Source organism: Oncorhynchus keta, chromosome 23, assembly GCF_023373465.1.
Source record: "Oncorhynchus keta strain PuntledgeMale-10-30-2019 chromosome 23, Oket_V2, whole genome shotgun sequence".
Lineage (NCBI taxonomy): Eukaryota > Metazoa > Chordata > Actinopteri > Salmoniformes > Salmonidae > Oncorhynchus > Oncorhynchus keta.
In genome coordinates, this window is record NC_068443.1 from 41,171,530 (window position 1) to 41,182,419 (window position 10,890).

The 10,890-nt window shown below is 42.1% G+C and overlaps 1 pseudogene across 1 annotated transcript; it reads right to left on the reverse strand.

Annotated features, from left to right (window-relative positions):
* Positions 1–2,048: 2,048 nt before the first annotated feature.
* Positions 2,049–8,494, reverse strand: LOC118402337 (UAP56-interacting factor-like; annotated as a pseudogene). The gene is made up of 9 exons (XR_008077499.1): positions 8,280–8,494; positions 7,624–7,761; positions 7,278–7,450; positions 6,847–7,082; positions 5,200–5,272; positions 5,023–5,086; positions 4,395–4,472; positions 4,061–4,193; positions 2,049–3,594 (listed from the first exon to the last, which is right to left on the reverse strand). The product of XR_008077499.1 is annotated as a UAP56-interacting factor-like (transcript).
* Between the last annotated feature and the right edge of the window lie 2,396 nt (positions 8,495–10,890).

A 10,890-nucleotide genomic window follows, 5' to 3' on the forward strand; every position in this document is an offset into this window, starting at 1 on the left:
TTGTTTTACAACAAAAAAACAAATAAATCTTTGGGCATGACGCCTCTGGCTACCTACGTTATATTATGTACAAAAGAGTAAGATACTTTTTATTTTCAAATGGCAGCCAAGCATTGATCATCATGTCACCAGAATAAGACCCGAATAGGCTATTAATTGGAAAGAGCATTAGGCTCATCACCGTGATCTTTCAACACACTCGTCATAATTTATTTAATCTGTAGCCTAATAAACTGCATGCTTTCCCAAGTTGTAGTGGGAGCAGGACTACCACTTTTTGTATTAAACAGCTAATTTCCTGCAAATCTACAGTTTGCCATGGGGCGGAGAAAAAAATGTGCTGTTTTATAGATAATCTCATGCTGATTTTGCCATGAGGATGAGAGAATATTTTGCAGTTTTAAATTTCTTGCAATTCTACACATTTGACCATTGATCATGGCATCTATCGCCCACTGACTCCAAAAAAAACACCAAAAAAAAAGATGCCCAGGGTCCCTGCTCATCTGCGTGAATGTGCCTTTAGGCATGCTGCAAGGAGGCATGAGGACTGCCGATGTGGCCAGGGCAATAAATTGCAATGTCCGTACTGTGAGACGCCTAAGACAGCACTACAGGGAGACAGGATCGTCCTCGCAGTGGCAGACCACATGTAACAACACCTGCACAGGATCGGTACATCACACCTGCGGGACAGGTACAGGATGTTAACTGCCTGAGTTACACCAGGAACACACAATCCCTCCATCAGTGCTCAGACTGTCCAAAACAGGCTGAGAGAGGCTGGACTCGGGGCTTGTAGGCCTGTTGTAAGGCAGGTCCTCACCAGACATCACCGGCAACAACGTCGCCTATGGGTACAAACTCACCATCGCTGGACCAGACAAGACTGGCAAAAAGTGCTCTTCGTTGACGAGTTGCGGTTTTGTCTCACCAGGGATGATAATATAATAATAATATATGCCATTTAGCAGACGCTTTTATCCAAAGCGACTTACAGTCATGTGTGCATACATTCTACGTATGGGTGGTCCCGGGGATCGAACCCACTACCCTGGCGTTACAAGCGCCATGCTCTACCAACTGAGCTACAGAAGGACCACCATGATGGTCGGATTTGCGTTTATCGTCGAAGGAATGAGCGTTACACCGAGGCCTGTACTCTGGAGAAGGATCGATTTGGAGGTGGAGGGTCCGTCTTTGTCTGGGGATGTGTCAGCATCATCGGACTGAGCTCGTTGTCATTGCAGGCAATCTCAACGCTGTGCATTACAGGGAAGACATCCTCCTCCCTCATGTGGTAACCTTCTTGCAGGCTCATCCTGACATGACCCTCCAGAATGACAATGCCACCAGCCATACTGCTCGTGATTTCCTGCAAGACAGGAATGTCAGTGTTCTGCCATGGCCAGCGAAGAGCCGTGATCTCAATCCTATTGAGCACGTCTGAGACCTGTTGGATCGGAGGGTGAGGGCTAGGACCATCGCCCCCAGAAAATCTCTGGGAACTTGCAGGTGCCTTGGTGGAAGTGGGGTAATATCCCAAGCAAGAACTGCCAAATCTGGTGCAGTCCATGAGGAGAGAACTTGTTCAGTTGATGTCGGTTGTTGAATCTCGTTTTGTTCATACAAATATTTACACAAAGTTTGCTGAAAATAAACGCAGCTGGCAGAGGATGTTTTTTTGTTGTTGCAGAGTTTATAAAAGGTTGGAAGGAAACCTGGTTACAGTTCTCTACTTGGGTATGAAAAGGTAGCAAAAAAATATGCCACAGATACACCGAACAGCATTTCCTATAGGACAGCAGCCCACATTTATCACAACCAAAAGAAATACACATTTTTACCACATTTATGTTACATAAATTACGTTATTTTATACCTGTGATGGGTGTTAAAAGGTGAAGTGAACTGTGGTTAAGGATTGTATTGGGCAAAAATACTTCAGCACTTCCTTTTACAACATAAAAACTGTGGATGGAAATGTAGTCTATACAAGTAACAGTGTGTCAAAACTATCAGTAGAGTTGAAAATGAGATAAAAACAATGAACTTCAGATTTTTATTCGGTACATGAAAACTTAAAAGTAAATTGTCTACACTTCGTCATCACACACCCCTGATTTTTATCTGCAACAAGTCTGTTTGGTGGAAAAACTCCACAGGTGGGAAAATGTGTATTTCCTTTATGTAGACTTTAGAATATTAGCATGAACAATCAGTTGTGAATTCGATGGAAATCTAGCTAGAGAGGGAAACAAAGTCCCACATTTCTATATTTGAAACAAAACAAATAGTATTTAAAAAAATGTCCCATCAATAAAAAAAGAATTTAATAAAAGACACTAAACAAAACCCTTTCCTTCTGGCACAAAGCAACATCCGTATTGAAAAACATTCTTCCAATGTTCTTCAGTACAACTCCCACAGCTGCACTCCTTGTGAGAAAGGGGATTTTCCTTTACATCCAGACAAATGTTGAAGCTCCTGAAGACAACAGCTAAGTACACTGAACAAAAATATAAACGCAACATGTAAAGCATTGGTCACGTTTCATGAGCTGAAATAAGATCCCAGAAATGTTCCATATTCACAAAATATTTCTCAAATTTTGTGCACAAATTTGTTTACATCCATGTTAGTGAGCATTTCTCTTTTGCCAAGATAATCCATCCTCCTGACAGGTGTAACATATCAAGAATCTGATTAAACAGCATGATCATTACAAAGGTGCACCTTGTGCTGAAAAAAAGAAATTGCAGTCACAGAACACGCCATAAGATGTCTCAGGTTGAGGGAGCATGCAATTGGCATGCTGACTGCAGGAATGTCATCCAGAGCTGTTGCCAGAGAACATAATGTTAATTTCGCTACCATAAGCCGCCTCCAACGTAGATTTAGAGAATTTGGCAGGACCTCCAATCGGCCTTACAGCGTGTAACCAAGCCAGCTCAGGACCTCCACATCTGGCTTCTTCAGCTGCGGGATTGTCCAAGACCAGCCACCCGGACAGCTGGTGAAGCTGAGGAGTATTTGTCTGTAATAAAGCCATTTTGTGGGAAAAAACCTCATTCTGATTGGTTGGGCCTGGCTCCCCAGACTGCACCCCTGCCCAGTCATGTGAAATCATTAGATTAAGGCCTAATTTACTTATTTAAATTGACCGATTTTCTTATATGAACAGTAACTCAGTAAAATCTTTGAAATTGTTGCATTTATATTTTTGGTCAGTATACATTGTTATGAATAATGAGTGTCCTATCATGGTACAAAAAAAAAAATATTCCACAATAACTGCACCCGTATATAGTTCTCACATTTGAGGAGTAGTGCACTTTGTATCTCATTCTGCTGCTCCATGAGGAAAGTCACTCAGGAGAATCAGCTTAAGATCAGTGCAGGGACCTTTTGAATGGTTCCAGCAAATTAGATAAGTGTGGGTCAGAGTGCGTGTCTGTCTGAGTGGAACACAAAGGTTTCCTTCGTATCGTTGGATTAACCCACGGTGACGAATCGGCTGCCTTTGCTGGTCTGCGCAGTGGCGATGCGCTGGTCTTTCAGGATGCGGAATCGCTCATTCAAAGTCAGCGCCGTCTGCTGTGACAACAGTTTGGATAAAACCAACAATTCACGTCACACAACTGGGTCATGTTGACTAGGCACAAAATGTATGCAATCTGAACATTTCAAATAACAAACGCTTGTCTACCTTTGCATTGCATGTTTTAAAACATTTTCACATTTTGATAGAGCATGCCCTAATGAATAGGACCCTGTACTCACCAATTCACAGGGTGAAACCTTGATTTTGAACCACCTGGGGGAGTTATACTCTTGACTATTTAGTTCAAACACAGTTCTTAAAATGTATATGCTCATCAGGACAAGATCCGAGCCACTTGGGCTGCATTTACACAGGCAGGCTAATTCTGATGTTTTTCCACTAATCTGTATTTTGACCAATCAGATCGACTCGTCAACAATTGGGCAAAAACTCAGAAATGGGCTGCCTGTGTAAACACAGCCACTGTGTGATTGTGCACTTTTATCTTATTTTCACCTGTTTCCCCACGCTGTTGATGTCAAACTGCAGGGGGACTCCTTTAGGTGGTACTGGTTTCTTCTCCTCCTCCACCTTGACTGGGGCCGGGCTGATGGGTGCCGAGGGGTGCAGGGACCAAGCACTGGGAGGCCTGGGGGAACAGAGAAGAAAATACATGGCGAGTGGTTGTTTATCTCAGCCCAGGAGTATTTCTTGACTATGTGAATTGTCCAGGCAAAACTCTGGCCCTTCATTATGATCAGGTCATATGTTAAGGAAAAACTACTGGTCCTGTGTACTCAGTCAGCCTCTGATCTGAAAGTGGTCTATGTGAGCTCATAATGGGACTCACTCAGGCTGCATCATGGTGGCAGTTGGGTTGTCGATGGAAACGGTCAGGATCCCACTGCTGTTTGTTGACGTGCGCCATCTGGTGGACAGACAGGCAAACAGACAAACATAGCGTAAAGACAACCTGTGGATAACGACAAGCAAAGGTAACATTTGTGGTATTCAAGAATGATGAGGGTGCACCAAATTATACAGAAGAATATGTGGTCTGTCAAGAGGTGAGTCGGTGTGTTCATTCTCTCACACACAAACACACCCATCCACATTAGGGTTGCACGATATGGTAAAAAATCTGAGATTTCTGTACCGAATATTGTGATTTTACTTGCGATTATAGACCAGAGATACTTAGATACTTGCGACAAAGATTTTAGAATACTCTTCACTTTATCCTCTCTGATTAAGAACAAGCTGTTACACTCCATCACTGGTACCAGTCTATTTGAGCATTAGGAACTGCCTGCTTGAGTGACAGGGGGCGGGGCTTGGTGTGTGTGGGATTAAGCAATAAACAAAGCCTTTTTATAAAATGGCCATTACAGATAGCTAAGTGGCATTTCAAAAATAATCGCAGCCTCTTGCAATATGGATATTCACAGCCCTAATCAACACACAGGTCAAATACTCACTGGCGAGATCTAACTGGAGTAGGGGTAGAGATGTTGGAGCTGGCTTCTGCACCTGGGCATGAACCTGCAGTATGGACGAATGTACAAGTGAGACAACTTTTCATGCACTGGGTCTGTTCTAAAAAAAAAAAAAAGGCTGCCTACGATCAGACACCTACAGACAAATAGAGAGCATACCTTGAGGCCCCTGTGGAAGAGAAACGTGGCCTGGCGGGCTTCTCTCTGGGTTTGATGGACAGGGGGCAGAGGCCTACAAGGAGAACACAAGATGGAAGGTTGGTTGAGACAGGAACGGAGATTTTTTTTAAATCCATGACGTCATTGCACAAACGAAGGACATTGGAGACCACTTGGAAATACTTAACAGGAGACACTGATTCTCAGTGTCAGACTGAGCCAATCCCAATTCGTTCCCTACCCTTTCACCTTGAAGTTAACCCTTCGATGTTTGCAGATTTTACAGGCCTGAATACGTATACGGTGTGTATACAGTATGGCGCAGGTTTTTCGTTAACCAGTAATAGCCGACTTTTGACCCCAACAAAAATAATAGAAGACGATAAATGAAATTGGCACCGGCCAACATAAGGAAGAAAAAATCCCATTGAGAATGAATGCTTTTTAGCCTAATCACTGATGGAAATATCAGTCTATGTACATTCATTTGACTGGTCATTTTTATTAGTTGATATTTGCATAATCTATTTATCACGTGTAGGACCTACAGCATACAGAGCCTTTGAGTGGAAAATCTGTCAGACAGCGCAAGAGCTGCTGCATCTTGTGGCGCTTTTAAGACAACTAGGAACTCGGGGAGGGGGGAATAGGTCAAATCATGACATTAGTGATCTTCTTCCCGAGTTGGATGACCGATCAAACCGATTTTGCCCAGTTGGAGCTCTTTTTTTCCCCAGTGGTCATGAGTCAGAGCTCAGAGTTGTTTTGAACGCAGACTCAAACGGAAACAGAAGGCAGGGAGGCTTCATCAGCTTGGCACACACCACTTTGCAATGAACTGGAGGCAGTATGCATAGTGAAAACATATACTTAATTGTTTGAAACTTGAATGTTTTGATACATACTATGAGGCAATATCTTACCCTGCTTCAAAATGTAATCTCTGTGACAAGAAACTGCTCACATCTGCAGTTCCCTTTTGAAAACAGTGTTTTCCCACTAATTGCATTATGGAACAAACATTCACACGTAGCCTACTGCCTTGTGCGCATTGTCAGACTGATTGCTTTTTAAAGTTTATTTTTTAACACTTTTTTTTAGCCTAGGCAAAAAAAAAATGAATTTCAGATCTATCGTCCCCCAACTGTCCATAGTCTGAGAAAGAAATAGCCTATTCCAAACAATAAGCTGTTAATCGTCTTGTTGGCTGAGGAAATGTGGCCAGTTATTCTAACATGTTTAAATCAGAATTCGGTAAGAAGGACCGCACATTGTTGCATTCTCGACATGCACGTTCTGTTAATATGAATTACCTTATTCTAAATATGATTTCTGTCATTCTGAGCACAGCGGCTGGACGCTGCAATCAGGTTACGCACCCAATGCACATGGGTCTGGTACATTTATAAAATGTTCAGTAAATTCAAATTTTGCCGGTCAAATGTCCGACGCCACATTTTTCTAATGGAAAACATGATATGGCGCTTCCACCACATTACTTGAATGATACAGATCTGCAAACATAGAAGGGTTAAGGTCAAGGGGAAGGGGTAAATAGTGAATTTGTACTGACTGACAGTGTGACGTGGTTATATTCCATGGAGGGGACTATTCCAAGAGTAAATTCTGCAATTGTAATTTTGTTACCGTCCCCGCAGCTGAACGGGTCTTGTCTGTGTCATCGTGTTGGGGCCTCTCTGTACGTCTGTCTGTCTGTACGGCCTCCTCTGGCCTTGCGTCTGTCTGAATTGGGCTGATTGGATAAAAGGCCACGATTGGTTGTTGAAGGGCCGCGGTTGGTTGTTGAAGGGCCGCGGTTGGTTGTTGAAGGGCCGCGGTTGGTTGTTGAAGGGCCGCGGTTGGTTGTTGAAGGGCCGTGACTTCTAAGAGGGAAGACGTAAATAGAGATGGTGAGCAGAGGAGCGAGGGCTCCTTTGAAAACTAACTCACTCCTCTTACTCTTCGATTCCCAACAAGGGTTGTTTGTGTTCATTAGGCATGAAACAGGAAAACGGTCCAAAACCAAGTGCAACATTTTGCCCTGATGAACATGTCCCCGATGTACGAGCCCTTAGTACCTGGTTGACAGTCGGTCGGTTGAGTGGACTGATTCCTTTCTGTACGGCTGCCGTCTTCCAGGCCGCCAGTCCAGTGATAACCCCTTGACCCCGGCTTTGACCAACCAGAGGGGGAATCTTCCGGCCTCTTCCAACACCCACTCTCGTTACCCCCCTTCTTGCTACACCACCTCCTGGAAATGACATGTGGACAATCTAAATGTGATGTCTCGAACAGGTTCATTGATATTATAAGTGGAGCTAAAGTCTGCCATTTCAAATATCACAGGAATGACTGTATGAAGTTATTCAACAATAGAAAACTAGCTGCATTAATGAGCACCACAAACAAAGATACTGTACCCACCTCTTTGGGTCTGTCCTCCAGCTCTCGCTCCAACTGGTTTCCCTTGCACAAAGCCCTTTCCTTTCTGTAATGGCCTGCGGTTCCCCGGGCCTGGCCTCCGTGCTTGTTGCTCTTTCTTGTTCAGACGAATGATATCATCTAGGGAAGTAAGATGAACAAAACAATATTATAAATCGACTCGCCAGTGAGCTCTTTTTGTAGTCAATGTAAAATCTAAATGCCAAGCATATGAATGAAAGTTTGTCTGACTCCTGGAAGTCTGAACTGACTTTGTACATTATAGCTAACTGTAGCTACATTCATTACTCACACTGACGTTTGGATGGGCCAAATATATACATATAGCTTAATGTTCAACTCATAAGACCTACAAAATAGTAACTAGTTAACGTTACTGTAGCTAACGTTAGCTGGCTTGGTCGCATTGAATGAACGCAGCTAGCTAACAAAGTTGCCAGAGTAGTAAGAGCTTTTAGACTTTGAAATAGACAGTGAAATGTATATACATATATTTAGTTATATAACAATGTATATTATGACCTTATAACCGATTAGCTGGCCAGCTACTTTACATGCGAACATTAGCTATGGCTAGTTACAACAACCAAACCCGAGCTACTGGTAACCACCACATCAAGTGTCGCGAGCGGCCTTACCTAAAGACATGTCAACCTTATCAGGTCCCTCAGAAGTGCTCCCCCGTACAGCCGAAAAACCAACGTTACTCATACTGTAAAAATCTGGAGAATGTTATGGATAAAATTACAAACTGCGCTTCAACTGCAAACTATAGCAAGCTAGCTAGCCTAGCTATCTACGTGAAATTCAACTCCCTCTGCAAACGTCTAATACACGCGCACTAGACACGAATAGCATTTTGGGATGTGTAGTTTAGATGCCAGTAGACCCAATAAACCTTCTGTTACAGAACAGAAAGAACACACAATGCATATATATATATATATATATAGTGGTGTAAATTACTTAAGTAAAAAAAATGGGGGGGTATCTGTACTTAACAATTTATATTTCTGACAACTTTTACTTTTACTCCACTACATTCCTAAAGAAAATATTGTACTTTCTACTCCATACATTTTCCCTGACACCCAAAAGTACACGTTACATTTTGAATGCTTGGCAGGACAGGAAAATTGTCTAATTCAAGGCACTTCAAGACAAAATCCCTGGTCAACCCTACTGCATCTGATCTGGCGGTCTCACTAAACACAAATGCCCCTTGCTAGCTGTAAAAATAAAAAAAAACAAGAACATTATTCTATCTGGTTTGCTTGATATAAGGAATTTACTGGGTGACTTTCACTAAGTATGAAAATGGGTACTTTTCCCACCACTGTGTATATATATATATATATATATATATATATATATATATATATATATATATATACACAGTTGAAGTCAGAAGTTTACATACACCTTAGCCAAATACATTTAAACTCAGTTTTTCACAATTCCTGACATTTAAATACCAGTAAATATTCCCTGTTTTAGGTCAATTAACAGGTGTGCCTTGCTAAATGTTAATTTGTTGAATTTCTTTCCTTCTTAATGCGTTTTAGCCAATCAGTTGTGTTGTGACAAAGTAGAGGTGGTATACAGAAGATAGCCCTATTTGGTAAAAGACTAAGTCCACACTATGGCAAGAACAGCTCAAATAAGCAAAGAAAAACGACAGTTCATAATTACTTTAAGACAAGAAGGTCAGTTAATTCGGAAAAATTAAAAGAACTTTGAACATTTCTTCAAGTGCTGTCGCAAAAAAACATGAAGACCGCCACAGGAAAGGAAGACCTAGAGTTGCCTCTGCTGCATGGAAATGTGAAAGGAATGTATGGAAATGTGAAAGGAATGTAGTAGAATATAACACAATAGATCTGGTAAAAGTTAATACAAAGAAAAAAAAAACAGATGTTCTTTTGTATTTTTTTTGTACCATCATCTTTGAAATGCAAGAGAAAGGGCATAATATATTATTCCAACCCAGGTGCAATTTAGATTTTGGCCAATAGATGGCATCACTGTATGTGCAACGTTTTAGACTGTTCCAATTAACATTTTCATTTATTTTCAACATTTTGCCTCAATATTGCCCAAATGTGCCTAATTTGTTTATTAATAACTTTTCATGTTCAAAATTGTGCACTCTCCTCAAACAGTAGCATGGTATTGTAATAGCTACTGTAAATTGGACAGTGCAGTTAGATTAACAAGAATTTAAGCTTTCTGACAATATCAGATATGTCCTGGGAAATGTTCTTGTTACTTACAACCTCATGCTAATCGCATTAGCCTACTTTAACTCAACCGTCCATGCTAATCGCATTAGCCTACTTTAACTCAACCGTCCGGTGGAAGGGACACCGATCCCGAAGACGTTCTAATTGACGCATTTTCTTTTTAGCTTGACCCCCTGAACCATCCATAGTTCAAATTCAAGTCTGGTAGCCAATGCGCTGGTTTGACAGCCACTTTACTAGATAGCAACTTGTATGACTGAATGATGGAGAATGCTAGTAAGGCAAATTCAATTTCAAATCACTCATAGATGGCTCTCTGAATAAAACCAAAGTAATTTGCATCCACTGCAAGGCTTCATTTGTTTATTACCAAAGTACATCGAGTCTTTGTTATCATTTACAAGCGAAACTGTCACGCCTGCTCCCGCTCTTCCCCCCTGGCACTCGAGGGCGTGGGGCAGCTCTGCATTACCCACTCCTGCCACCATCATTGCACACACCTGCCTTCCCTCGTCACGCGCATCAGCAATTTATTGGACTCACCTGGACTCAATCACCTGTTTATTACCTCCCCTATATTTGTCAATTCCCCGGCTCTGTTCCTCGCTGCTGCATTAATTGACCGAAGTCTGTGTATTACCAGGTTCTAACACTGTTCTTGTCTTGTTTTCCTGTCTGTTACAATTAAATGTTGACTCCTCGTACCTGCTTCTCTTCTCCAGCATCGGTCCTTACAGAAACATACTGTTGACACCGGCAACACTAGTAACGTTACTAGTAGTAATGGAGGACATCTTCGGCAGGCTAGGGTGCGCGCAGGAGGCCTATGGACAAGTTGACTAGCAGCAAGCTAACACAAGCAACAGCCATGTGGATAGCTACAGCTTGGAGGCATGTCCGCATTTTGGAGGACAAAGGCTTGAGGGATATCATTCGGATAGCATCGAATGACTCAACATATGAGTTACCTTCGAGTGTCACAGTCATTACAAGAATACAGGAGCTG